The sequence below is a fragment of the Eubalaena glacialis genome, chromosome 7 (genome assembly GCF_028564815.1).
Source record: "Eubalaena glacialis isolate mEubGla1 chromosome 7, mEubGla1.1.hap2.+ XY, whole genome shotgun sequence".
In the NCBI taxonomy this organism is placed as follows: domain Eukaryota; kingdom Metazoa; phylum Chordata; class Mammalia; order Artiodactyla; family Balaenidae; genus Eubalaena; species Eubalaena glacialis.
In genome coordinates, this window is record NC_083722.1 from 109562396 (window position 1) to 109589354 (window position 26959).

The following is a 26959-nucleotide window of genomic DNA, read 5'->3' on the forward strand; positions in this document are numbered from 1 at the left end:
GAGGACCCCCCAGTGCCTTCCCTGGGCTCCGCAGGCCACACCACCTCCACCTCTGCCCCATACTCCCCGGGCCTGCTTCCCGACACCCAGTACAAGACCTGGCACTATGAGTATTTGTCAGAGGGAACATGTAGGGCTCAGGACTCTGGGGACACTCAGTGCCGGAGCAAGTCTCTTCCACTTCGCAGCTGTGAGGCCCCTCGATGAGGGTGATGGAGCAAAGAGCAAAAGATGTAACTCTGTTACATGTATCCCTGGCATCTGAGCACAGTTCCCCGCAAAGGGTCAAAACTCCACAAAGGTTTGCCTTTTATTGAGAGAGGAGCCCCAAATCTTTAGGAAATCAATTTTCATTAAATGTGTTCCCCGAGCATCTTCCAAAAATGAGTTTGAAGTGAATTCTCTCTGGTTCCCTAAAGGTTTGCCCAGTGCTGGAGATCCCAGTGGATCCTGCACAGAAGTTGAAGGCTCCAGCTGGGGTCTTAGAGGTCTTGGCACGTGTGAATGCAAGCCCACTTTCTAGATGGAAAAACCGAGGCCCTGGACCCACGGCGGATCAACAAAGAGGATCAGCCTCTTTCAGAGACAGACCATCAGAGCTGGAGGGGAAACTGAGGCTGGAAGGAGCTGATGGAGGGCGGGGATGCTCCCGACACCCCCAACCCAGTGGAGCACAGTGGGTGCCAGAGGCGGAAAGTAAAGGTCTTATTCCAAACCTGAGTGGACCGGATTCATATCTAACTCCGTCAGGTTGGTGAATGTTGGTGCAGCAGCAGCGGCGACTTCCAGGGCTACAAGATGGTGCCTAACAGCAGCTACTGCTTGGCTAGAAGAAAAACTCAGCATTAAAATCCACCCTGGGGGTGCGGGGCGGGCTCCAGGGATGGCTGACATTCCTCAACTGTGGTCTTCCTACACGTGCAGACCACCTCCCAGGCAGCCCCACACAGCCTCCATGACCCCTAACCTTTCACTGTGATCCACTTATGCCTCCGTGGTGCCTGCCAAGAGCACGGTGTTGGGGATTTGGCACGGCCTGCCACTCACGCAGCGCCACAAGACGAGGACGACCCAGCCACTGGAAACTCCCCAGAGGCGCGCCCTGAACTCTGCTCCCACCAGCTTAGCCAAGCTTGTTTCTGGCAGACCCCACTGCCTGCCATGTCGCCCTTAGCTCAAGACCTATCAGTGGAACTATCCCAGCTGCTTGGAGACTAATCATCTCAATTTCCCCACCTGGAAACCAAGGCTCATTCTACATGTCTGGCCCTGTCCGCAGTCCCTGCCGCCTTATTTCTCCTCTTGTCCTGCATGAATCCTGGGGCCTCCTTGTTCTCCCCAGCATTATCCCCTTCCACCCTGTGCTTTGCTTGTGGGCTCCCTTATATTTAGGTGGATCCCACCACCCACCTTGAAGACCTGGCCCAAGTGTCACCTCCGCCAGGAAGCCCTTCATGCCCACCCCACTCTTTCCCACACCTCCTCTGTCCAGTGTCACCCCCCCCACCCCCATCTCCCAGGTGCTGGGCTCTTGTTCAGAACTGTGCAACTTTGGACAAAGTTCAAAGTTCTTTTTGGGAAACCTCAGTTTCTCCTCCTGTAAAATGGGCCTCCTGATCTATAAAGCCATCCCTGGCTGAAGTCTCTGGGCTCTCGGGCAGAGCTAGTAGATGCCCAAGACCCTCACATGGGCCTCAACACCAGCATCACCTGGGGCTCTGGCTGAACATGCAGACGCCTCCCCCCAACACCCACATCTCCTGACTGAATCTTCAAAGCTGTTGAACGAGCCCCCAAGCGAACCTCAGCATCAGGTGAGGCCAGTGACAGTGGTGCTAATGCACTGGGAGACTCTTGGTAAAATGCAAAAGAAAACCAACCAGTGAAAAGGACTCTTGTTGGTGATGGCAATGCACGTGAGCATGTGAGTGTGTGTGTATGAGTGCACGTGCGTGGTCTCCTCCGCCAGACTGTGAGTAGCTGGAGGCTGGGCCGGCTGGGTTTCATCTCCGCCAGCCCTGGTGAGCCCAGGGCCACCCCAGACTTGATCTTCCCCATTGCCACTGCTCCTTGCAGTACCCCGGGGCATGGGCGCTTTTGCTCTGTTCTATAGATAAGGAAACTGAGGCTCTGAGAGGAGACAGGACCTGGCCCAAGGTTACCCAGTGAGTGAGTGACAGAGCCAGGACTGAACCCAGGACAAGGCCAGCGCTCCTTGTTATCCGCTTACTAAAGTGAAAAGGGGGCTGAGAACTGAAGGTGAGGGCTCCAGGTGCATTACCTGGGGCCTCTGGGGCAGGGAGTTGAGTGGGTATATGTGATCCTGGAGGGACAAGCATCAGAGAGAGCCCCCTACCCTGGGAGGGGGACACACAAAGGAAGCCAGGACCTGGTTTTGAAGCCTGGTAAAGGGCAGAGTCCAGCTGAGCAGACCTCAGGCAGCTTCTCCAAGGACAGGGACGAGGTGCACGGCACACCGCCTGGGACTCGGGGACCCCCTGGTTGTCACCCTGGCAGTCACTTTTTTCTAAGGTGGAGGCAGCAGGTGGGGCCTTCCCAAAAGAAACCCCTGTCCCTTAAATGCCAGCCGCCCAAGCACAAGGCCCTGGTGGGGTCAGCTCTGCCAGTGACAGCTGCTTGACCAAGGCAAGGCCTGCCCTCTCTGGGCTATGGCTTAGACCCTCCGACCAGGAGACCCCAAGCTTGGAGATGCAGTGTCCTGTCCCTCCCCACACACGTGTACACACAGCCCTCTCTCCCTCAGCGAAGGCAGTCTCCCCAGCAGAAGAAAATGTACGTCAGCAATAAACCCTGTGTGCCTCAGTTTCCTCAAATGTAGAATGGGGACAGTAATAGTGAATGGGGACCTGACTCTTAGGGCTGCTGGGATTAAATAAGCGAGTATGTACAGACCGCTTAGAACAGCACCTGGACGACGTGTGTGCTATCAGCATCAGGATGGTGAGCAAACTCACGCACGTTCTCCCTGAGACCAGCGGCAGCCTGGACTCACAGCCAAGGCCCTACTGGGCATCTCCTGTGTGCCAGGCCTACTGGGAATCTGACAGATACCCCACAGAGCCAGGACCAGGGTCAACCAGCTATGAGACTTGGGGCGTCACCCTAACACCCCTGCACCCTCTTATTCCAACTTCCTGTCCTCTTCCACAGTGGGTGGGACTGGTGGACCCTGGGGTCCCCTGGGTTGGTACTCCCTGGGGATCTGAGTTTGGATATGGAAACCTTCCTCACCTCCCTGGCCTAGTCTTGGGGTGGGATTGGAGAGCACTTCAGGCGGCTCCCCATACAAGGTGCTGGTACTCTTCGGGCCCCTGGGTGGTGGCACCTGTCAAGCAGGGGAGGCTGAAGTTATAGGGGCTGGACCTGAACTTGAGAGCAGACAAAAGCTTTGCCGCTGGGAAATGGGGCTACAGAGTGGCCGTGACAACCCATGGCGTGAACTACAGACCAGCTAATCGAAGAGCAACCAAGCAGCCTCCCTCCATCCCCCTGGTCACAGCCAGAGACCCTGGGCAGCAGTGAAGAAAACCTTCATGAGGGGAAGGTGGTCTCGCTGGTGTCCCCCAGGATGGCTGAAGCTGCAGAAATCAGATTCTGTGACCCCTCAACTCCTGGCAGCCTCGAAAGCCCAAGGATCCTAGCTGGAGGTCCCTGGGTATCTGAGACCCCTCTCTCCTGGCCACCACTGAGTGACAGATCAACCCAGGAGCCCAATGCCCAGAGTTTACAGCTAAGGAGACTGAGGCCTGAAAGGGAAGCGGGCTTGCCAGGAGGCTTAGTGTGACCCTGCTTCCTGAGCTGTAAGTCACGGCCAAGAGCAGCGCCGACCTCCCAGGGTGGAAGGGCCCCCGCGTGAGCTGATGCAGGCGGGCCGCTCTGCACGGGGCAGGCGCACAGACAGGTGATATCACCATGTCCTGCGTGAGGACGAGCGTCTGTTCACACTGAGGCTGGTCTTGGGGAAGGGCCGAGCAGCAGGAAGGCGAGTCACAGCGAGGGCTGGGGTGGTTCTCAGAGCTTCTGCTCCGAGCTGCCCAACACCAGGCGGGGCCAACTGGGATGAAACCTCCTCCAGCCCACGGTGCAGTGAGAGGCTAAGCCTGGAGGCTGCCAGGGCTCTTTCTTAGACACATGTGCCCCACCTACTGAAACTGCAGCCTTCCTATTTGGAGGGGAGGATAAAATTGTCTTTCTTTCGCAACATTGGAGTGAGACCAGATGGTCACTTTTACAGAACTGCTGTGAAGAGGTAAAATGACAGGTGTACGGCCCGACGGTGGGCCACTCTGCTCCTCAACCCCAATTTGATTTTTGAACACGTACTAGTTCATGAAATTCAGCACCATCATCTGGCCTAATGTGCCCATTTTACAGGTGGGGAAACTGAGGCCCAGGTACACAAGCTTCCATCTCCAAGGTTTCAGCTCTGAGCTCTGCACAGCCAGTGCCCCTTCCCACTAGCTCCTGCTGTTTGGATGCCTTGGACCAGATCAACTCCTTACTTATTTGAGGACCCTTTCCCAGGCTCAGGAAATCCAGAGCCTCAAGTTCCATGGAGGCCCCTGACCCCAAGGGAATGCCGTGTCTCTTCACCTGGCGACCTACCTGCAGTCAGCTCAGAGGCTGAGAGGCTCCATCAAGCAAGGATTTGGGCTGAGGAGGTGGGTAAACAGAGGGTCCCACTGGTGGTCTGGGGTGGGTGACCTGGTAGAGCAGTTCCAGCCAGGGGAGCCATGGCCTGCTCCAAGCTGGATGTCTCTGAGGAATACCCTCCTCCCACCAGGCCCCCAGCGGGACCACTGGGTCAGAACTTGTAAGCACTGAAGGGCTCCCACATTTGTCTCCTGCTCCCCCTCGGGGGCAGTCTCCCTGAACACCATCTCCTAGGCGACTGCAGCTGTTGGAGACCTCACAAGCTTGAATCATAGAAGACAGCCCAGGGTGGTTCTCTAAGGGGACAGAGGCTCTGTGAGCAAACAGAGACACGGGTGGACAAGCAAATGTGACTTACCCCAGGCACTGGGAAATGGGACGCCATCGGAGGCCAGAGAGAGTACAGAAGATGCCCAGCACCTCGGCTCTGGGCCTCAGAATATTTGCTCATGAGGTCACAATGCCCCTTCCAACACAGCCCAGGTGCCCAGAGACTTCGTTCTCCAGAAAAATGCCACCAATTAGGAACATCCCTTAGCAGAACTAAAGCCAGAGAGAGGGTTCCTTGATCACAGAGCTTACCGTCTCTACACACCATTGCCTGCAAGACCCTAGGCTGTCACAGCTTGGTGCATTTTTACAGGCCATTCCAGGCCCTGGAATGCACATCTCCACTCTTCTCCATCCTCAAATGCCACCTCCTCCAGGAAGACTTCCCTGACCATCCCCTCCCTGCCCATCTCCCAGCAGAACGAGGTGCTCATTCCTCAGCTGTAATCCTCGTGTCTTCTTCGTCCCCTGGTCTGGGTGCTCTAGGGCAGGGGTCCCGGCTTCCTCCCAGGCGGCAGCAAATGAGGAGCCTGGTCTACCACTGTCATAGCAACCCTTTGTTCTAATTCCAGCTGTTCTTACATCCTGGAAACAATAATAATTGCGGCTGACATTATGTACCTGGCACTGTGTTGGCCACTTGATATGATTCTAGCTAATAGTAACTTTTTAAAAACATGCTAAACATTTTTATTTCCCTAAATCACTTTTCACTGATTATGGCTGCTCACTTTTTTCCTATAACCAGTCCAAAGGTAATGAGACTTTATAGAATTTTCAGAGAGTCTGACAGGAGAAAAAGCACACTTGAAATGCCTTAAATGTATGGAAAAATCCTCCAGCTGCACAGTCAGTTCCAGAGAGGAATACCAGCTCCCTGGGCTGAGCGCCCAAGTGTGCCTGGGGCACCACCTGGCACCTGGGTTCCCTATTTTACCCAGTCCTTACCAACCACCCTATGAGATGACGGATCTTACCCATCTGTGGCTCAGAGAGATCAATCGACTTAACCAGGGTTGCACAGCCAGGAAGAGGCAAGACTTGAGGGTCCTGGGTCCTCGACCACAGGGCTCTGGGGCATCTCCTGGCCATGACCTTGGATACCAGGAGGTCCCCCTCTTCACCTGACACAGGAGGAAACTGAGGCCAGCAGGAGGTAGGGGTGTCATTTGGCAAATTCACCAGCTAGGATTAGAATCTCCTGAGTGGGCCCACATCACACACATCTTCATGGACTAGGACCCAGCGGCCTCAACCACAGAACAGCAGCAACCAAAAGAATCCACCTCACTGAGGCTGTGTGCTCTACAGGACCTTCCCATTTAATTATGTACACCTGTTGGGATGGCTAAATACTGGCCCCTTAGGCCAGCAAGAGCTTTTAACCCTTTAAATTCAGCCTGCCCAGAGCTAATGTCCAGGGATGTGGCTAATCTCAGTGAACTGATGAAAGGAAGGGAGGGGTGTGGGGTCTGCTAGCCTGCACCGCTTTTGGAAATGGTGTACCCGCCTGTCTGCACCCTCTCAGCCCCAGAAGCATCCCCCCGCCCCTACCTCCTCTGACCTTTCTCACCCTGACCCCCCTCAAAGTGTCCCATCCACTGCAGCCTGGGACTTAATCAGCTTATTCACCCTGTGCAGAGCCTGGGCCATCTGAAAAAGTCTCCTTTTACTCCTTGGGGGCAACGATACCTGAGATCTAGGCCACAACTATAAATAGTCGAGAAATCCGTTGTCCTTTTTAACTGACTCATCAATTTATTTGGTCAGTCAGTTACGGCTGACCCCCAGATGGCCAAGTTGTACAAAATTCCCTCCTCCCCATAATGTCAGTGGAGAGGAAAGACCCTCCTGGCCTCTCCAGCTTCGTTCTCTGAATTCCCCAAGAGTGAGCCTCCTGCCCCCAAACCCGCCAGTGAGACTCTGTTCCCCAAATACCCTTTGCCTGGTTCCGCTTTTGCCTGTTCTGCGTCATCATCAGAGATTTTAGTTGGAACCTAACTCTGCCACTTGTCAGCGGCAAATAGTAACCTCAGGCATGTCTCTTCCCCTCGGGGCCTCAGTTGCACCATCTGTAAAATGGGCCACCTCACATTACACAAGGGAAGGTACAAGGAAGTGCCCCAATACAAGCCTGGCTTTGCTCTCAGGAGAAACAGTTTGCCCCTGAACCAGAGAGATCAGCCACCTTGCATTTCATGCAGTTAAATCAACAAACACGGACTCCACCCGTTGTTAGCATCATCCAGCTAAGTGCTGGGAGAGGCAGAAGCAAACACCCAGGGCTGATCTGTCATGCAGGGAAAATACCAAATAAACAGTTTCTCCATCCGGCGTTCTGTGTCAAACCAGCAGCCGAGTCCGCTGGCACCGCCATCCCCTCCCAAGGCACTTCGTGTGCTCCCAAAACCACGTGAATCAGCAAAACTAGGTCAGACATCTCATTAGAGTGGGTTTCCTCTTGGGACCTCTGGCCGCGCCTGTGATTCTCCTACAAGCGGGTCTGGGTGGTGAGGGCTGGGCTTGTTTGTTTTTCTTCCTGAGCAGAAGCCAGTTGTCAAAACAACTAAACAGTTACTACCTTTAAGGGACACCTGGAAGCATTAAATAAGGACTCTGATTCCAGGCTGGTTCCCCAAAGTGAATCAAGACGAAGCACTCAGCAGGGCACTTGGGGGCACCAGGCTACACCAACACCCATCCAGCTCCTCCTCCCGCCCCAGAACACAGCACCCCAGCCACCCAGGCTCCTTCGGCCCCGGGGTCCTCGCTCCACGCTTTCACGCTCTGCCGGCCCTTCCACGGGCTGCTTCCTCACCAGTAATGCCCTTCCCCTTTTGTGCCCAGCTGGCATGCTTTGCCCTTCAAGGCCTCTGGGAAAGTTCTTTGAACTTTGGGTGCCCAAGCATCTTCAAGAGACCCCGCCAATGGACGCCCGATTTGCAGCATCCCGATTTGCTGGCCAGGCAGTTCCCAGGCTGGACAGAGCGAGGCTCATCTCTGGGTCCCCAGGGCCCAGCGGGGGCCTGAGCCACAGGACAAGTCCATAACTCCCTGATGATTGAATGAGCAGACTTTCAATTCTCGGTTTTCAGATGCTTACAGGTTTTCCCCAAACTTCCCCTGACATCTAATGTTCTTGCCTGGGCCTTTCCCCCACTCAGCAGAGCTGGAAAGGGTTTGAAAACATGCGAATTTCTCAATGGACTGGAAAGGCCCAAGGGAAGACAAAGGTCTGCCCCCCATGACCTTAAGTTGGGGGCTGTTGTATCTACACAAGGTGATGGACGTTAACAGAACCTATTGTGGTAATCGTTTTCACAATATATGCAAATCAAGCCATCATGCCGTACATCTGAAATTCATACAGTGATGTATGTCATTTATTCTCAATAAAACTGGAAAAAAAACCACCAAAATTTAATGTAATTTACACGTTCACACAGTCTCACCTACTAGACTGTAAAATTCTAAAAAACTGACACTATCTTGCTTATATTTGTATCACCAGCACCTATCATAATGTTTATGAATATGAAATAAAATTAATTTAATAAAGTTAGGGGGGACCCTTCTCCCCAGAAGCACTTCAGGCCAGGTGCCCAGCCGTGGCGCTCTCAGGCCTGGCCACATGAGGATCAGCTAGCCCAGGGGTCCGAGGAGTCGGGAATCAGTGCCCAGAAGCAGCCACCCGGCACCTTCCAAGCTTTTCTAGTTTTGTCTCTTTTAGGGCGAGAGACTTCACTCAATGTCTGGTATGTTTAGTGTGACTAACCCTTCCCTGAAAGCACTTTATTACAGCTATTATTCATAAGCCACATTAATAAGAAATCAGCTCATCAACTTTTCAGTACACCAAGCTGCTTTCTCCTACGTGCGCCAGTTCACCCGCTGGGCATCTTGATCTCGGTCCCCATTTAACAGATGCGGCAACTGAGGCCCAGGCAGCGGATGGGACTCACCTGAGGTCACACAGCCAGGAAGCAGCAGAGGAGAGATGCCCAACGTCAAGGTGCTGTGTGACCTTGGGCAGGTCGCTGCACCTCTCAGGTGCACCTGCATTTTATCTGGCAACCTCATCCGGAGGGCCCTGATGTGTTATCACCCCGCCATCCCATATCTAGCAAAAATATGAGACCCAGAAAATAAGAGGAATCAAATACTCTGGGTGCCTAGTCTGAAAACCTCCACCTAAATATGAATTAAATAATTTGGGACTTGAGGGTCACCCTCTCCCATAGTCGTGTTCCTTTCTTTCTTCCCACCCAGAAGAAGCCTCTTGCCTGGTGGCTGCACAGAACTTTCACGGTCCTCTCAGCTCCTCCTTTTTTCCAAAGCAGGTGTCTGCTACCAAGGGGGTCGTGTACCAACCACATGCCACCTTTTCCTATCCCGTGCCCCCAACAGACATTGCTAATCGATCATGGCATCCTTCCCACCGATCATCAGGACTCAGCCTTAGATTCCTCATCAGAACCCCGTCTCTCTGGACCTCAGGAACTTAACAGACAAGAGAATGCGCTCACATGAGGGAGATGGTCAGGGGCAGGCAGGATGCCCAGAAAAGACTAGGGGGGCAGCAAGACAAGTAGAAGCTCACGGCACTGGACCCCAAAAACAGAAATAAGAGCCACGTCCCCCCTCACGGCGGCAGGAGGGAGGGAGGGAGGCGTGGGCCTTCGCGGACCCACAGAGCAGGAGCTCGGGGAGGAGGAGAGGAGTGAGGAGGGGGCCTCGGGGGTGAGGAGGGTGGGAATGAGGGGCAGGAGGGCAGGCCGATCCCAAATTCCCTCTGGGGGAGGAGCAATGAGGGGATGCCAGGCGCCCCCGTGTAAGGCCCCATGGAGGGTGTGCCAGCAGCGGCCAGACTGCGGTGGGGACGGCCCCTTTCCTAAGCCTGCAGACCCCGGGGGGCATGTGCACTTTCGCCCCTTTTACAGAGAACACCCAGCTCAGGGAGGGAGACCCTTTACACTAGGGCACCTGACTCTGAAATGGCAGAGCTGACATTCGTAGCCAAAGCTCGGCACTGCCACGCCAGCAGCCACCCCAGGGAGATGATTCCAGACCCTTGTTTTACACGTGAGGAAGCCCTAGGGCCCAGAGAAGGGAAGTGACTTGTCCAAGGTCCCCCAGCAAATGGGTAAATAAAGGAGGTGCTAGAGGGAACTGCCCCAGGGAGCCAGGCCCTCCGAGGCCAGAGGCCAGCTACAGCCCCAGGGGTTGGGAGGTGCCTGCTTTGCTTTAGGAGCCCAGGTTTCTGGATTTGCTGTCTGGTGGCTGAGCACAGGCTAACAGTTAGCAGTATCTTTCAGACACCTCTCAGGTTTCACCACTGTGGGAAGCTCTGGTTTTTGAAAGCCCCTGTCAGTTTCAAAAACTGGGCCGGGGGGTGGGGGGGAGGCGGGGGGAACTGTGATACTGTGATTTATGATAAAAAAGATAAAGTTGGTCTTCATCCGTGTTTCCAGCACAGACTTCCTAAAACCCTTGGAATTTCCTAAGTGGTGAGAGGGATCTAGGTGTCTTTTGTTATGTTAATGAGGCGACTTAGGAGGGAGCTAAGGAAGGGGACTGGTTGCCAGGAGAACCCACCAGTGATTTGAGGGCTGGAACTTTCAGTCCCACTACCCCCCAGCCCTGGGGAGGGGAGAGGGGCTGGAGGTTGAATCGATCACGCCTAGGTAATGAAGCCTCCGTAAAATCCCAAAAGGACAGGGTTTGGGGAGGTTCCAGTTGGTGAACACGCGGAGATTCAGGGACAGGGGCGCCTGAAGAGGGCATGAAAGCTCCTCGCTTTCCCCACACCTCGCCTTGTGTGTCTCTGCCATCTGGTTCCTGAGTTGTATCGTTCTGTCATAAACCGGTGATCTAGTAAGTAAAATGTTTCTCTGAATTCTGTGAGCTGCTCTAGCAAATTAATCCAACCCGAGGAGGGGGTCGTGGGACCCTCCGATTCATAGCCATTCGGGCTGAAGTCGGGGGTGGGGGCAGTCTTGTGGGACTGAGCCCTTCACCTGGGGAACCTGAGACTACCTCCACACCAACAGCGTCAGTACTGACTTAAGTCGTAGGATGCCCAGCTGGTGCTGGAGGATTGCTTGGTGGTGTGGGGAAAGAACCACACACATTAGAATAATAATCTCTCTCCTTGAAGAAATCCCTGTGTGACCCCCGTTGGGATAAGAGCCAAGACAGGAAGATACACCCAAGGAATCTTCTCTCCACCTGAGGCCCAAGCTTTCCCGCCACAGGTTAGGCCAGAAGAGGAGGCTCCTGCTTGGCCTGGTGGTCCAGAGGCCCCGTCTCCCAGCACCTTTGACTTCAAGGCTAGAAGCCAAAGATATGGCTCACCCCAGGTCCCGTCCTGAAACACGGCTGACCTCAAGCTGGCCACTGCCTTCTTGAGCCTCACATCTCTCACCTGTTACGTGGCGACAGTAATAACTACGCTATACGATAATGCAAGTATGAAAGATGGGAGACCTTTCTGAGACTTGCAAAGAGTTGCGCACGCTATTATTGTCCATATGTTCAGCCTACCCTGATAGAGGTATCAAAAGTATTAACAGTAATAGTAGCAATAGGAAGACCAATTACAGTGACAAGTACCACTTTCAGTAATTGCTATGGGCTAGTCACTGTACTGAGAAGGTTCATAGTTTTTCTTCCCTGATCCTCACAACAACCACAGAAGGGAGATTCTACAACATGTCTATTTTGACAGAAGACCCTGGGGCCCAGAGAGGTTAAAACACACCTCTCCTCTCTCTAAAGGGTGTATTTATCAGCCTCGGAGGAGGCCTAGAATTCATAGCATTTTATATTTCCTGAGCTTTTATGTTCTTCCCAAAAAAGGAAGGCTGGCAGACTGGGAGCACCTCCTCTGGGATGGATTGTTTTAAATCTCCTGCTCCCTAAGACCCTGAAAGCACATTCACCAGGAACGTGCCACCTCTCTCTCAAGGACTGAGGGCTGTCACTGATGACATTAGGGCAATTTCTGGAGGGTCAATAATTTGGCAACAAGTGCCAGCATCTTAAAAGTGCACACTCCCTTCATGCTAGCGATTCCAGTTTCCTGACCAGAACAATATGTAATTTACTGCATACAGTTTTGCAAGATGAAAAAGTTCCGGAGATTGACTGCACAACAATGTGAATACACTTAACACGACTAAACTGTAGACTTAAAAATGGTCAGGACAGCAAATTTTATGTTATGTGTATTTTACCATAATTAAAAATAGAAAAAAAAAAATGTTCACAGCAGAGTGGTTTTCAAGAAAGAGAAACTACACACAGCCAATCTCTCCTCACTAGGGGATTACTTAAATAAATGATGGTTTACCCAAACAAATCAAAACAAATTAGAACAGGGGGTCAGCAAACTGTGGCCCCTGGGCTAGGTTCAGCACTGTTTTTGTAAATAAAGTTTTATTGGCCCATAGCTCCATCCATCATTTGCCTATTGTCTTGGACTGGGTTCTAGCTGCAATAGCAGAGGTGAGAGCCCATGGCCCACAAGCCCAAAATACATACTATCCAATCCTTTAAGAAGTTTGCCAACCCTGGACTTGGAAGACCCAAGACCCCAAAACGCTATCAGAAATAGGTTGGAGGGTATGCTGGGAGAAATTGGCTCCTAAAGAGCCATGCTACAAGTTCAATTTGGAAAGGAAAATTTTAAATAAAGTATATTACCCACACGTGTATAAATGTACCATTAGGTGCTTATCTCTGGATGGTAGGAATAGAGATGAATTTTATTTTCTTGTTTTGACTTTTCTGTGCTCTCCAAATTTTCTGTATGAAAAACATATTACTTCTCAACACTAGAAGAAATCATTAAGTGACTGGATGGCGGTGTTAACTAATGCTACGGTGACACTCATACCGCAATAGCAATGGACCAAATCAACACACTGTACACCTTAAATTTACACCAACGTTGTATGCCAACCCTATCTCAATTTTTGAAAAATTGTATGACTTTTATAATCAGGGTAAACAAACAATAAATACCATTTTCTCACTGTCTTGGCCCTTCTAGGCAGCGAGTGCTTTGGTGGATGGTCAGAGGTCGTACTGACACCCCCTCCCTTGCCAGAGTTTACAAGCTGGGGAGGGAGGGCGGTGAGGTCGGGGGAGGCACAGGTGGAGAAGGCCGCACGGGAATTCTCACGACAAGCCCAGAGAGGTTCCCCCTCCCTAAAATTCCTGGGCACCCAAGAGGGTGGACCTGATTTCCAGGTGGGGGGGAGTTGCTCAGGGGATCCCACCTAGGAGATGAGATAAGAAATGCTATTGGGGGGGCTTCCCTGGTGGCGCAGTGGTTAAGAATGCGCCTGCCAGTGCAGGGGATACGGGTTCGAGCCCTGGTCTGGGAAGATCCCACATGCCGCGGAGGGACTAAGCCGGTGCGCCACAACTACTGAGCCTGCACGCCACAACTACTGAGCCCGCGAGCCACAACTACTGAAGCTCGTGCGCCTAGAGCCCGTGCTCCGCAAGAAGAGAAGCCACTGCAATGAGAAGCCCACGCACAGCAACAAAGAGTAGCCCCTGCTCACAATTAGAAAAAGCCCGCGCGCAGCGAAGACCCAATGCAGCCAAAAATAAAGAAATAAAATAAATAAATTTATAAAAAATAAATAAATAAAAGAAATGCTATTGGGTGCGGGGCACTGACTTTGTTAGGCCCCTTGCGCGCTTCCAAACCCCACTGTGATGACTGGTCGTTACCCCTGATCCCATACTCACTTTCTGCTCCTCCCGGGGCTGTTATTGTTCCATTTCACAGGTGGGGAAGAGGAGGCTGCGAGAGGCTCTGACTGCCCTCTCAAGGTCATACAGCTGGCCAGGGATGGAGCCAGGATTTGAACCTGGGCTGTCTGACTCTCCAGCTCCAAGGACTTTCTACTACCCGGGTTGCCCCCAGCTCAGGAATACTATTTTTGCCTGGTTCATTAATACCCCAGGGTCTGCTGAACACCCGACAGACATGCACACATCTGTCATCTCTGCGGGGGCTCCTGAGTGATCACCGTCCCCTTTCGCAGGTGGGAACTGAAGGCCGCACACCCAGCAGGGCTCAGACTTCAGAGATGACAACTGTTCTCTAAAGACACCTCCCTCCAAATCCCACTGCCTGCCATGTCAGGGGGCAGTGAGCACTTTTGGCAAGACTAAACCAAAAGGGCTGCTTGGAGGAGGCGTCAGACAGGCCTCTCAGCCTCAGCGGCCTCTCTAGTAAAATGGGCTCCCACCAAGTATGGACGGATCAGCAAGCCTTGGGGAGAGGAACCGTGGCCGGCCTCTGTTTATTGCCTCTAAAGGCCAAGCCCCTTGCACAAGATTCTCTTTATCTGGAAGCAGAACTCACATTCCAGCTTCACAGCGGCAGGCACCTGGCTTCCTGGCTGCCCTGGGCTACTCATTAACCAGTGAGAGGCCTCAGGAAGGGGCTGGACCAGAGTCTGCTCCAGCCTGGGGGAGGGGGAGGGGAGGGCTATGCTGGATGGTGTGGGCACCAGGGTCAGATCAACCACGTTCAAATCCTGTGTGACCCGGGGGTGAGGGGGCAGGCAGTTCACCACCTTTGAGCCTCAGTATCCCCATCTGTACAATGGGGACCACCATGTCTCTGCCTGAGACAGAGCAAGCGCTCAATAAATGGTGGAACCACAGCGCCCATCACAGGACAGGTGCAGGATAAAATCTGCTGCTATCATTAAACCCTCGGCAGCATCGTGAGCGTTGTTAAAGAGTTCCGTAAACGTTCGCGATTATTCCTTTTGCTATTTATGACAGTGGTGACTCTGGAGGCTGACCCGGAGCGGGGCATCTCCTGACCACCAGGGATATGCCAGCCTGATTCTCCGCAACTGATGTCACAGCATGAAGAACAGGTCTTGGGTGGTGCCGGAGGCCTGTGGCTGCCGGTGACAGAGACCCAGGGCTGGGAGCTTGATGACTGGGGTGGAATTGGGTCCACCACCGGCAGCAAGAGGCCAAGGGTCTTCAGGCTTTTCTCCCAGTCCTGGCTTCCTAGGGGACCCCAATCAACCAAACCCGGCCCTGGACCTGTGGGAGCTTGATCCCGAGAAGTTTCTGCCCAGGAAGCCAGGTTTTTCAAATTCCAGAGCAGGGTGTACTAGTGGGTCATGCAATCAACTTAGAGGGTCAGGGTTATCGTTTTTATAAAAGAGAACAGAACAGAACAGAGGCCTGCAGACGGCGAGGCTACGAGTTTTATTTGGTGAAACGTTCGTTTCAGTTTCACGCGTGTTAAGTGCGCGCAGCGTCCTGTTCTAAAGTATACTTCTTACTGAATGTCACGAGTCCAAGACTTCTTTGAAAGCCCCTACAGTGAGGATGTTTAAATCAAGGTGTAGAAGGCAGCTGCAGAAAAGTGACTGAGTCAGGTTCCTGCCCCATTAAACCCCTTTTAAAAACGCTACTGTGATCCTGAACTGGAGTGGAGGCGGGGGAGGTTCTATAAATACTAGACAATCAGCAAAACGTCATTAAGTTCTTAGATTAGATAACAGAATTGTGTCAATGTTAAATGTTCCAGGGCTGATCACTGTGTACTTATATAAGAGAATGAATGGCATTGCTCTTACAAAATGCATGCTGAAGGATTAGAGGTAAAGGGGCATCATGCCTGAAACTCCCCAGTGATTCAGAATATCAATGTGACTGTTTTTATAGCATATATTAACGCGAGGAAGCAAAGGAGGCAAATGTTAACAATGGGAAAATCTAAGTGAAGGACTTACAGGAGTTCATTGTAACATTCGTGCAACTTTCTTGAAGGTTTTCAATTTTTTAAAAATAAAACGTTCAATAAAGAGATAGTTGGGGCAGCAGCCCGATTCCTAGAGCATCCTGTCTGCTGGGAGCCAAGGAGCTCACCCTTTCACACGCTTCTGACCCCAAACCTTAGAATCAACTCCACGAAGGCCCCCTCACCGCCTGGTGCAGAGCCAGGCTGGGGTACAGGCAAGGACTTCGAAATCAGTGCTCAGCCCATTTGCAGGGCTACCTCCCTGCCACCGATGTGCACAGGTGGCCAAGCCGGGCCGTGGACCCGCCACCCAGAGGTGACCTGTGGACAAGGTCCTGGGGCCTCGGGGGTTCTGTCTCTTCCTCTGAGATCCTGAGCGCCCACCGTGGGTCACTGCCACCCATGGTGAGATACTGAGACCATGGGGAGGTCAAATGCCACTTACGTTTTGGAGGCTCCTCACAAAGCGCTGTTGCTCTGGACCTATTTCAAGGAAAGGAAGCAGAGAAGGAAAGAAGAGATCTGGTCAGGGTGTGATGTACTCAGGACCCAGAGTCTATTCCGTGTGACCACCCAGCACACACAACCGGGAGGGGCCCCGTCCACACCCAATGGGGCCAGGCGCCCGGGTGCTCCTGCACACACTCGCACATGCATGCACACACACACACCACATGTTCACACACAGGCACACGTTCACACACCCCTCGCCTGGGTGCAGCATCCCTGAAATTGTCAGTGGCAAGAACCAGAGCTGGGAGGGGTGGGTGGCCCAGCCTGGACTCAGGAGGGGAAAGGCTCTTCTTGCTGGCTGAGAACAGGTAAGCAGCTCCCCAGCCCTAACCCCAAAGTCTGCGCTCCCCCAAGCCCCCCACGAGCTCAGCCACTTGCCCGGGTCTGTGAGTGACCGTCCCCTGTGAGCACAGGGGTGCGCCAAAGCCAGATGGAGAAGCTGATACGCATCACCTGGTTAGAGGTTGAGCGTCACTGTGCCAAGGAAGTCTGCTGACCTGTGCTGAGCCAAGCACTCCCCAGGTGTGACTGACCCCTGAAGCCTTTTTTTTTTTCTAAATAGACCACCTCTGTTCTTTTGGACTCGGTTTGGGAAACAATGCAAGTGGGGGCAGATCACCTCTGCCTCATTCCACCAGCAGAGCTGTGCTGGAAGGCTCTCCTGGTTTCCTGGAATAAAAAATGCAGAAACCCGGGAAATGCTTCCTTATCAAGGAAGATCTTACACTTCAATGAACAGTTAAACAGATTAGCAGGGAAGGAAGGGGGTTGTGGTGGAAGAGCAGAGAGGCCTCCAGAGCTGCTCACTCCTTTCCTCTTTGTACCTGCAGCCCTGCCCTTGGAGCCTCTTCCCCAGACTCAGAACTGGGTTCCAGCAGTCTACAGAGCCCCCTGTCCCCCAGATTAGACCACCTCATTGCCGTGTTTGGACTTCCACGTTCACCAGGCTCACATGGGCACCCACTGTGTCTGAGGCACTGCGTGTAGGAATGCTGAGCCAATTATTTATTGAGCATCTACTATATGCCAGGCACTGTTCTAGGCACTGGAACCCGGCAGTGAACAAGACAGCTGAGGTCGCCACTCTCCTGGAGCCTGGAATCACATAGGAGGGGCTGACATGGATGCCATCGAGGCTTTATTCTCTGGGTGCACGCACGGCTCTGTGAAGTCTGGGTGGATTAGTAATGTCTGCAGCAGGTGTGGGTGGTGGAAGTGGCAATGTGTTATCCAGGACCATACCAAGGGAAGAGGGACAAAGGGGAAATGGAGGTAGCATGTTCAATGCACAATTACAGGCACAATGTTAAAGGAACCAGAGGAACGATAGTACAATTTTATCTGAGGTGAGGCATTAGCAGTTGCATGAGTCCAACTCAGAGGAGAATAAAAATGGCACCAAATCCCTGTATGTCTAGCTACTGTGCTGGCACCTGGACCCTTTTTTCTGGGCACAGCCTGCATCTATTCCCCCTGGAGACCCCCACATGCCACTCCCAGCCCATGGGGTTCTGGGTGGGCTGAGCCCACCTCCTATTTCCAGGGTTGGGTGTTTGAGCCAGGCTGAGCCAATCAGGGTTGTCATGATTGGCTCCAGGACAGGCACATGACCAAGACTGGACACTGAGAGTGACAACAGGGACTTGTGCTGAAAATATTGGGAAAAAAGAAAGCTCTTTCTAGGCTGGGATGGCTTTGCTGGGGGTGGGGGTGGGCAACACCCTATGCAGCTGGGGGTACCCCAAGGAGAATGGGGCCAACAGAGGAGGGACATGGAGTCAGAAAGGCAGAGAAAGGAACTGAGCCCCAGTGACATCTCTCAGCATCTGGATCCAGCCATACCTGAAGTACGACTCTGGGCTTTTCCGTTAAAGGAGTCAGTAAATGTTTGAACTGATTATTGCCACTTGCAACCCTAAGAACCCAGACCCAAATCTGCCTTGAATCTGCGGTGTAAGTTCATGCATGTCTCTTTATCTCTCTGACACTCAGGCCATCAGAAAAGGGAGGCACAGATGAAATGACATCTGCGGTCCTCCTGCTGCCCTGGCACTCTAGCCAACTGCAAAGGTTAGGATTGATCCTCCCCTACCCCGGGCATATGGCTGGAGATGGGGAAATCAGCCCTTCTCAGAGTTAATCCTGGAGGGTTTGTTAAAACACAGAGGACTGGTTACTACCCCCAGGGTCTGAGTCAGCAGGGCTGGGGTAGGGACCGAGAGTCTGCATTCTAACGAACTCCCAATGATGCTGAGACTGCTCGCCCAGTGACCACATTTTGAGGACCCAGACTCTAAATCTATTCTACTCTTCCCAGTTGCTTGGGGCAGGTGCCTAGTGTAGAAATGAAGGCCCAGCCAAGCAGGAGACCACAGCCTCTCAGTCCCCATAGCAGACCCCCAATTAAGGGAAAGTGCCCATGTGATTGCAAGGATGAGCCAGTCTTTAAACAACTAAAGCACCAGGTCCCAGCTTCCGCCTGTCCCGTTACTGACCATTCCAGCCAGCCCTGCATCCTGGGAGTTATCTAAATAACGGGGAGGCAGTAAGTGTGACTTGGTGCCTCTGGGCTCCAGGCAGGCCCCACACCGGTCGTACAGGAGCTGTGGGCATCCCCCAGCTGCTCCCCCAACCAGGCCGCACGCCAGCACCAAATCCCGCAGCGGGCCTGGTCCTGACACACTGCCTTGGGCCACCCTGCTGTCAACGCGCGGCCTCGCTGGCCCCTGGCTCTCCTTGATTTACATCTGACTTGGCTGCCTTGAAAAGCCTCCTGTGGCTTTTGGACCACGGACACCATTCAGCAGAAAAGGGCTTCCCCACCAGCAGCCTTTCCAAGGTGGCACTGGCCCAGAGAGCTTGGCCTGGCTCAGCCGCCTCCCGGCTGTGTGACCTCGGGCAAGTTACCTGCTCTCTCTGGGGCCTCAGCTTTTCACATGCAAAATGGGAACGATGGTACCTTTTGTGATGATTAGGAAGATGATGCTTATAAGGCACAGGGCCTGGCTTACAGAGTGTGGCAAAAGCTAAGATTAACCTCCTTTACTCAGAGTGTGCCCCACCCACACAGACCAGCAGCATTGGCAGCTCCTGAGAGCTGGTGAGAAATGCAGAATCTCAGCCCCACCTTAGCCCTCCTGCCGGGGAAGGGGCATTTTAACAAGATCGCGAGTGAGGCCTACATCTTCCAAGTCTGAGGAGTGCTGGTATATGTCATAATTACTACTGTCATTCTTGCAACGCCCCAGGGCAGAGCCAAGATGCACCCACAACCCCCAGGCCTGGGGGAATGGCAGGCAGGGGTCAAAGGTAATGAAATGTTGAGAGAGGGAAGAAAAATTCTCCAGCTTCCCCAGCCTCCCAACTAACGACAAGCCCCCAGACAGCTCAGGAGAGGGGAGGGGACACAGGGCTTAGCGAGTAGGTGCGGACCATCGGACTTAACTCACGGCTCAGCCAAGGCGACAAAATACACCGAAAAAATTACAGATCTCAGATGTACAGGTTTTGGCAGGGACCGGCTGCCTGGTCCGCTCTCCAGAAGGCTGAGCGCTTTACATTCAAGGAGGCAAATCACCCTCTCTGCCTGCAGCGCCAGCCGGAACTCCCAGCAGAGGTTGGCAGAGGGGGCTGCCCTGGGAGGTGCGTGCTGCAGCCAGGCCACCCCCCCAGCCCCCCACAGAGCAGTGCGCAGGCAGGGGTGGCTGGATTTCTCCTGCTGCAGCCCTGAAATGCCCCGTGAAAGCACTACGGGTCCCCTGAAAGGGGGAGGAATCCCTCTTCCCTACGCTGCATCATCAGTCCTGCTGAAGGAACACAGCAGGAAGGCTCCCACCTGCCCAGGATCCACCGGCAGCATGTCCCTGCCTCGAGGCAGCCGGGTCCCAACCAACGGAGGGTCGTTCAGAGAAACCAAGCGGCCAGAAGAAGATGCAAAAAACAAACAAAACCCACACTGAAAAAATACTGGCTCGATTTTATAAAACTCTGAGTGGGCAACACAAACCATACGGGAGGCCCGGAGCTGCCCGTGGGGGACGATTTTGCAGTGACTAGTACTGTTTTCTCAGGCCTGGGATGCAATCCTTTGCAATCAACCCACACCTTGCATTGGCGAGAAGTGGAAGCAGAAACAGATTCTGCTCAGTCCCGGCGACAGAGGCTGGCAGGTTGGGTCTTTTTTTTTTTTTTTTTTTTTAAAGGTCTATTCTGATCTATACTCTTCTACCAATGATGGAATAAAAACCCACTTTCTGGGACTTCCCTGGTGGCGCAGTGGTTAAGACTCCACGCTCCCAATGCAGGGGACACGGGTTCCATCCCTGGTCCGGGAACTAGATCCCACATGCACGCCACAACTAAGAGTTCACCTGCTGCAGCTAAGGAGCCCACGTGCCGCAACTAAGGGGCCTGCCTGCCGCAACTAAGACCCAGCACAACCAAATAAATAAATATTTTTAAAAGAAACCCCACTTTCTTCTCCAAGGAAGTGTTTTCCACTAAAATCCTGTTGCTACAGCTCTGCTCAGAGCATCTCTGAACTCCAGTCCCCAAATCGGGTGCCCCCTTTCAGAGCGAGGGCTAAAACATCCTGAAAACCAATGGGACTACAATCAAATCCCACAGGACCATCACCCATGTAGTGACGTGTGCTCCCCAACAGAGAGAAACAAGGGTCTTTCCCCCCTTCACTCAGCAGGTATTTCCCTCAAACATGAAGCTTCCTTACAGGTTAGGACAGAGCAGGGAAAGGACTTGCCTAGGTCACACAGCAAGCCAGTGGCCAAGGGCATCCAGTGCTCCTGTAACAATTCACTTAACTCTTGTGGTCAGCTCCCTGAGGGCATGAGTTGGTCCATCCCGTTCACCTGCCACATCCCCAGGGCCTACGACAGGCTCTAGAACAAACATTTGTTGGAAGGATGGATAGTGATGGGTGGATATAATTTCCAAGCTTGGACCCACTCAGGTGTTCAAATCATAGGCTCTCATTTCAGGACAGAGGGAATCAGACAGCCTCTATTTCTGTGCCAAGCACCTACTGTGCGCCAGGCCCCGTGCTGGCTGGCTGCTGGGGCATCTGTCACTCCCCTGATGTGCCTCTGGTCAGGTGGCTGGAAAAAAGGTAAGACCACACAGGTCTGGGTTCCAGCCAGAGAATAGGTCCACAGGGGCTCAGAGCAGGGCGAGGTTAAGTCCACTTTGACTCAGAGAATCTTTGTTGGGTGCTTACGATGTGTTACACACCTTTAAGGGGTTCCAGGAAGACTTCATGAAGTAGGTGGCCTCAAGCTGGCCCTCGAAGAGTGGGAAGGAATTAGGAGGGAAGGGAGGAAGAGCCTTTGGGCTGAGGTCTGGGCAGGGCTGAGAGCCTGAGGCTCGGGCTGAGAGCAGAAAGCAGCCAGATCACAGGGAGCAGAGAGAAGTGGTGGCAGATGAGAATAAACACTGGCCAGTAGCCAGATCATGAAGGGCGCCGAATGCCAGGCTAAGGAGTTTGGACTTGATTTCACAAAGCACTAGGGAGCCACAGAAGGCTTGGGAACAGGAGAGTGACATGCTGAGAGCTGGCCCCCAACGCTATAGAGGCCAGGAGGCATGGAGGTTGGTGAGGAGTTTGCTGTCTTGAGCTGTGGTGGCATCCACCCAGAGAGGAGACACTAGGTGCCATGTGGTGATAGAATGAATGTTCTTAAAATCACAGCCTGAGTCCACCATCAGGGCTGAGCAGCCCTCTCTGTCTCCAGGTGCCGAATGGCCATGGGGCAAAAGGGCAGAGCCTTCAGGACCGCCCCCTTCCGAAGCCCTTCCCCCAGGAAGCATGACTCTGCTGAAACCCAAGGCCAACCACACCCCTCCACCGCCACCAGGTGACGGCAACCTGGCTGTGTTAAGGACTTTCTGCAGGAAAGTGGATGGTAGAATTCTTTCATCGTGTGCAAAGGAGAGTGGTGGGAAGGAAAAAACTCTCAGAACGTCCACACTAGGGACCCCACAGAGATGCGGTCCCAGCCTCCGCTCAGTGGAGGAGGGCGGGGCCAAAGCTGGGGGCCGGTGTCTGTCCAGTGAGGACCCAAGGTGAGCAGACGAGAAGGCAGCTGCCCCGCCCTCCAGCAGGGACACTCGCCAGCCCTCTCACAACTGCCTCCATTCCGTCCCACACAGTGGCCAGAGCTGCCCACCAGAGCCAGGCTCCCCGCTCCTCCCTGAGCAGGTGGTCCCGCTGCCCAGGAAGCCCTGTTCCAGATGCTGCAGGTGTCTCCTGCATGGCCAAGCCCAAGGAATCGTTCGGATCAGTATGGCTTGGCCCTTCCATCCCCCTTCCCACCACTGTGACACAATCAGGATCGGAGAGCTGTGAAGAGAGTCATCGAAAGTTTGAGACAGAGGTAAAAACACTGTCCTTAACTTCATCAGCACTGAATGGCAGGTGGGCCGGGGTGGGGAGGGGGAGAACCTTAAGTCTGTGAATAATGGCCCTCTTGTTGATCTAGGCCTCATTCGGACCTCAGTCTCCTCATCCATTAAGTGGGTGGGCAGGGAGGCTTAACTCCATGACCCCAAAGTCCCCACACTCCCAGCCAGTGGACCGCGCACCCTCCCTGACACCTTCCCTGGGTTCCCTGCCCTTGGCATAATCTGCTGGGATTGTTCATTAACCTCTTCCTGATACAGATCTTCTCCCCTCCTGTGAGACTGTGAGCTACTTGAGCCCAGGGGCTGTTTCATCTGTTTATCCCTCCCTCTGGCGTTGGCCCTATGCCAGACACCTTGTAGGTGCTCAGTAAAAAGCATGCGCCGTGGAACGAGGATGGGCAGTGGCTCTGGTTCTCTTTCCCAGGTCCCAGCTGTGTGAGGGGCGGTAAGTCACTTTTCTGAGACTGGATGAACTCTTCTAGAAGATGGAGGTAAGAACCCCCAAGTCAGGCACAGGGCTTAAATGCAGGAAGGGAGATAGGACCTAGTGGTGCTGAAAAAGTATTGGTTCCTTCCCATCTCAGAATACTGAGCTGCCTTGGGCTGCTTCTCTGCCCACCTTCAGAGTAAGTTCAAAGCCATTGGGTGGAAGCGTTTCATTCACTAAGGTGGCAGTACTCGGGGTGATTAAGACAGGCCAGACTCGGTCAGTGATTCCCACATGCAGCCTAGCTGTTCAGAATGGCCTGGAGATCTGTATGTTCTGACAAGCGACCGTTCCACAATGGTCTGTTGTTTGAATAGTGTTAAGTGGCAGAACCAAGAACAGTATGATGTCATTTTCGTTAACAACAAAACAGAACTACAGCTAGCTTGCTGAACAGATGATCCTAAATAACCCTGGGTCAAAGAGGAAATCAAAACTGAAATGAAAACTGATCTAAAAAGAATAAAAAGGAATATATGTACATCTAGATATCTGAGGGGTACAGTCAAAGCTGTACGCAGAGGAAAATGTATAATCTTAAAGGCTTTTATTGTTATTATAGGAAGATAGAGATGATGGACAGACGACTGAAGACTAGATTGTACTTTTTAAAAGAACGATCTTTAAGAATCACCTTTTGTTTGTACGGTGCTGTATTGCTTGAGGTCTATCGTTTTCGTAATTAAAAGAGACTCTTTTGGCAGTTTCTCATAAAGTTAACAAATATCTACCTTATGCCTCAGCAGTTCCACTCCTAGAGAAATGAAAATATACACCCACAAAGAGACGTGTACACGAAGGCTCATAGAAGCTTCATTCATAATCACCCCAAACTGTAAACAAGCCAAATGTCCATCCACAGGAGAGTGGATAAACAAACTGTGAGGCATCCATATGATGGTTTACTCCTCAGCAATAAAAGGACTGAACTATTGATATACTCAACAGCATGAATGGATCTTAAAATCATCAAGCAGAAAGAAGCCAGACACAAAAGAGTATATACCATACAAATCCATCCAGTTCTAGGCTTGGCAAAACTAATGGTGATAGAAATCAGAAAGTGGTTGCCTCTGGGAGGGGAAGGGCACAAGTCAACTTTCCAGGGGAGCTGGAAATTTTCTATATCTTGATCTGGATGGTGGTTACATGGGTGTATCAAGACTCAACAAACTGTAACAGAATCTTTGCATTTCACTGAATGCAAATTATATCTCAATTTTCATATACATATTTCTAACAGTCACAGTTGAAAACTTTTAAACATACAGATTCCTAGGCTCCACCCACTGGGGATTCAGATTCCATATGTCCAGGCCTGGGAACCTGAATTTGTACAAAGTCACTCAGGTAATTCTGATGCCTGACTAGAGTTAAGGCGACCTGCCCCCTCCCCCCACACCCCCCTCCCCCTTTGATTGTGTTGGGTGATTTGTTGTTTCTATGTTGGTTTTTAGAAACAGAAGAGCAATTTCCATTCTCTCTGCCCTCTCCCCACCACCCCTAATCCCTGCCCCTCAGCTTAGGTTTCCAAAGGGAGCCTCTGAGCAGGTGAGGTGGGCAGGGAAACCCCGAAAGAAGCCTTGTCCAGGACAGACGTAATTCACCCAAAGCGCCAGGGCTGTGTGCTCCGGGGAGGTCAGAGGCGCAGTTAATGGCCTGTGTACTTGTTAGACAGCATGTCCGGGCCTTCACCCCATGTTTACAAAAAGAGCTCAGGGCAAGATTCGCTGGCATGGAAAATGCTTTGTGCCCTGACTAGCAGTGGCCCGGCCACCTTCGGTCCTGAACCTCAGCCTAGTTCCTCACTCACCATGAGGGTCTCCCGGACTCCCGGGTTTAACTGGCTTCGACACTGCTGTCCCCAAACCCAGCCTGATGCTATTTCTATCTCTGCTGCCTTCAGAATAAAGCCTAACCCCATTTACCCAGCGCTCAAGGCCCGCCACACCTGGCTCTTATTCCTCTCTCCAGCTGGGTCCCTGTGAGGCTTGTTCTACAAACACGCTTGTCTATTTCATGCCCTGTCCCTTTGCACCTGTTATGCCCCCTGCCCGGAATGCCAGCGCACCCAGTTCCTCTGCCCACAGAAGCTGCCAGCTCCGGCATCACCTCCTCTAAGAAGCTGAAATGCCTCCTGCCTGCGACCCTGCCACCTAGGCACGCTCAGCGCCGGCACCCACGCGCAGCATGGTCACAGCGGCTGCTGCGCTGCCCATCTCCCTCTGGGCTATGAGCTCCTCGAAAGCCAATATTCTACCCCAAATCCAGTGCCTGGCCAGAACTGACAACAGCAAAGAAACAAGGCATGTTATAAAAGAGCTCCCATTCACACTTGAAGGCCACCCGGGGCATTTCCACACCCAGGGCTCCTCCCCAGAACCCGTAAATTCAAACAAACACTTTGGCCAAGATAAGTTAGCCAACATGGAGATTGGAGACGGGATTGCAACATGGAATTGCATTCTTCGGAGATGCAGCCCCAAAGAATCCGACCCTCACTTATGACCTTCAGCAGAACTTGGGGGGGGTGGTCAGCCCACACCTGGCGGGTGGCCCTGGGGTTCCAAGGCCAGCCCGAATTCCCACCCAGACTCCTTCCAGCTGTGACCAGGCTGCATCCCAGGTGTTCCTTGTAATTTATTTTTCACCTCTTTCCTATATACAGGAATGTGTTGAATGACTCACAAGTGTCTTATCATTTCGGGACCTTTGGAAAGACTTCCAGATAAAGTCTCACAGGCTCCCAAATCCTTTGACAAGCTGATAGGCGGTGAGTTAGAAAACACCATCCCCAGAGCCCACACTGCCTCGTGGGGGGCTGACACTTGAGTAGGAAGAGTGGCAGGGCTCCCTGAGAGGCACAGAGAAGGGAGAATGAGTAAACCAGGGGTGGAATCCGGGTGCCAATGGGGCCCACGCACTCACCCTCCAACCCTGAAGACCCGGAGCCTTTGTCCCTTGTTCTCCCCAGGTCCTGGTCCAATTTCAACTCCCCAGGACATCAGTGACTAAAGCCCCACAGAGCCCAAACTCGCGGCTGGCCCAGGGAAGGCCTTTGAAGCCCAATTCTGCCGCTGTCCAATCAAGGCAAAGTCCTCTGGGCGGCTCTCAGTTTGCCCATCTGTAAAAGGGGCACTACCCGCTCGCTAGGGCCTCCCGACTCCCCAAAGCAGATGGGACCGGATCTCCGCAGGATGAGATGGGAGGGAAGGGGCAGGGGAGGTGACTGTGGCTGCGCCACAGGTCAGTACAAGGGCATCCCCGAAGGACAAGAGCTCGAGAGTGAGCCTTGGCCCTTGCCACATACCACAGTGACCTAGGACCTCGTGACACCCTCTAATCGGCAGCTCCAAAGCCGAGCCCGGCTTTACAGCTTACCACAGGCTTATTCAGCCTCATCTCCCTCAATCCCCTCAAGGACGCAGTGAGGCCGGCTTTGGCGTCCTTGCTGCCCAGACAGCGAAGCTGAGGTTCAAAGCGGCTGAGGGAATCACCCAAGGTCGCCTGCCGACTAAGACAGAGGCACAGTACTTGGACTCAGCTCCCTGGGGAAGAGCTCCTGCCTTTTGTCTCAGCTTACCCCATAATCACTTTACTCCACCCATTTTACAGATGAGGAAACAGAGGACAAAAAAGTTTGCCCAAGGTCAACAGGGGGCTGAGCCAGGCCCACGACCCCTAGCCAGTCCCCCACTACTACGCTATGGTGGGTTCTCAGCCAGTGCCCTCGGGCCCCCTCCAAA

The 26959-nt window shown here is 53.0% G+C and overlaps 1 protein-coding gene across 3 annotated transcripts in view; it reads right to left on the bottom strand.

Moving 5' to 3' along the window:
* SLC6A6 (solute carrier family 6 member 6) overlaps nt 1–26959 on the bottom strand; it is an 80017-nt gene that overhangs the window by 51317 nt on the left and 1741 nt on the right. For 2 of the 3 annotated variants that reach the window (XM_061197322.1, XM_061197319.1), the window contains exon 2: nt 16242–16279. The exons of the other annotated variant lie outside the window; for it this stretch is intronic. The gene's annotated coding sequence lies outside the window, so the exon portion shown is untranslated. The remainder of the gene's footprint in view (nt 1–16241; nt 16280–26959) is intronic. 3 annotated transcript variants of the gene reach the window in all.